At 41.5% G+C, this 2128-nt stretch overlaps 1 pseudogene; it reads left to right on the top strand.

Annotated features, from left to right (window-relative positions):
• Positions 1-392: 392 nt before the first annotated feature.
• LOC129066941 (ornithine aminotransferase, mitochondrial-like) lies at positions 393-1662 on the top strand (annotated as a pseudogene).
• Positions 1663-2128: the final 466 nt, after the last annotated feature.

The raw sequence follows: 2128 nt of genomic DNA, 5'->3' as shown, positions 1-2128 counted from the left end.
ATAAAATATTTTTTTCCAAATATCTTAGATTTTTATAGAATGGGCCTGATTTCAAGTATCCTGTCCCATTGCCTTTTAAAGTACATTCTGTACTCATTAAATTGGGTCCCAATTTTTACTTTAAATGTAGGTTATAGCATTTCTTCTATTGAGTTTATTAAAGGATGCAACTAACCTGCCCAGGAGGGACGTATGTATTGAAAAATAAGTTAAGCCTAGTTGAGGCGCTAGCTCAGTTGAAGATATGTGTCCCAGGAGGGTCTTAGAGGTGCTGCCAGGAATTATTGGACCCTTAAGACCACCCCTGGATCTCAAGTTAACAATCTATAGTCTCATCTGAACCATGGGAAGAAAGGGTGTTTGGTTGATGGCATTCTTACCTGAAGGACACAATGTTTTCCAGTCTAACACATTTCCAGGCTATTGCTGTGCTTTGCCAGGGAGTTCACTCTTGGCTTCTGCTACATCTGTTGCAACTGAAACAAGAGTCCAAGGCCCTCCATCCCCTCATTACATTTTTGAGCTGTAATCTAAATATGGTGCACACAACTACCATCCTTTACCTGTAGCCCTGGAGAAAGGGAAAGGTATTTATTTACCTGTGAGATGTAGAAGGCAGAAAATGTTTTGATTTCCTGAGTGCTTAACAGTGCTGTGAACCAAGGGCATTGTCATCCAAAGACTGTGAATGCTCTGAAAAGTCAAGCAGACAAATTGACCTTAACATCTAGGCTTTCTATAATAATGTATACAAAGAGTATGTTGCTAAATTTTCAGCTCCCACAAAGTTCTTCCTATGAATACAAGCATGGAGGCTGGAGAGACTGCTTGCAAACTTTCTGGGAGATGGGGATATGCCATAAAGGGTATTCCAAAATGCAAAGCAAAGATTATTTTTGCAGCTGGAAGCTCTTGGGGTAGACCTCTATCTGCTGTCTCCAGTTCCACAGATCCAAGCAGTTATGATGGTTTTGGACCATTGATGCCAGATTTCAAAATCATCCTATATAATAATCTGCCTGTTCTTGAGCATGGTCTTTAGGATCCAAATGTCACTGGGCTCATGATAGAACCAATTCAGGGTGAAGCGGGCAATACTATTTCCAATCCAGGCTACTTAAGGGGCATGCAGAAGCTCTACACCCGTCACTAGATTCTGTTTATTGCTAATGAAATACAGACAGGATTGGCCCAATCTGGTGGATGGCTGACTATTGATCGTGAAATATCAGACCTGATCTTGTCCTTCTTGGAAAGGTGCTATCTGGTGGCTTATACCCTGTCTCTGCAGTCTTGTGTGATGATGAATAACGCTGACTGTTACGCCAGAGGAGCTCAGGTCACCGTCCAGTCGCAATCCTCTCAGCAGCCAAGAGGCCGACACGTGCCTTGAGGTTTTGGGAGAAGAAAACTTTGCTAAAAATGTGGGCAAAGTGGGTGGGATCTAGGGAAATGAACTCACAAAGCAACCCTCTGACATTTTAACTGCTGCTGCTATCGGAGAACCAAAGCTTAGGATGCTTGGAAGGTGTGTCTGTAACTCTGAGATAATGGACCCATGGCGAGATCATCAGGTTTGCACCTGCCCTTGTGATCAAGGAGAGGGAGACTCAGGAGTCCCTGGAAACCATTAGCAAGACCATCCTGTCTTTCAGAGAGTAATGACTGCTTTCTGTGGGATCCGGGGGACCTGCTCAGACAAGCTGCTCAGCGAAGTCCTGGAAAAAGGCTCTGTGTTTCTGCTCTTAATGCAAGTATGTTCCACTCTGCCTGTGTCCTCAAGGACTTTAAACACACACACACACACACACACACACACACACACACACACACACACACACACAGTTTTCAGTTCATACATAATAGAATGACATTTGTAATCATGCAGTTTGCTGTGTAAGAGAATGCAATAGCATCTTCATTCGATTAAGTGTTTTTGTGTGCTTTCTTTTAATCAAGCCCCGTATAATTTATATATATTTTTATAATTTCTTTGTTGATGTAAATGTATTATATTTCAAAAAGTTATCTGGGGCTTTACAATGAAGACTGGTTTAACCTTATAGAGTTGAATTATAATCATTGAATTTTAAGAAGGATTAAATGGTTACGCTTATATAAACTACTA

This window comes from Pteronotus mesoamericanus, unplaced genomic scaffold (genome assembly GCF_021234165.1).
Source record: "Pteronotus mesoamericanus isolate MK-2021 breed Mesoamerican mustached bat unplaced genomic scaffold, CSHL_Meso_final contig_20, whole genome shotgun sequence".
Lineage (NCBI taxonomy): Eukaryota > Metazoa > Chordata > Mammalia > Chiroptera > Mormoopidae > Pteronotus > Pteronotus mesoamericanus.
The sequence above is the reverse complement of the archived record's forward strand: the minus strand, read 5'-3'. Positions and strand labels throughout refer to the sequence as shown.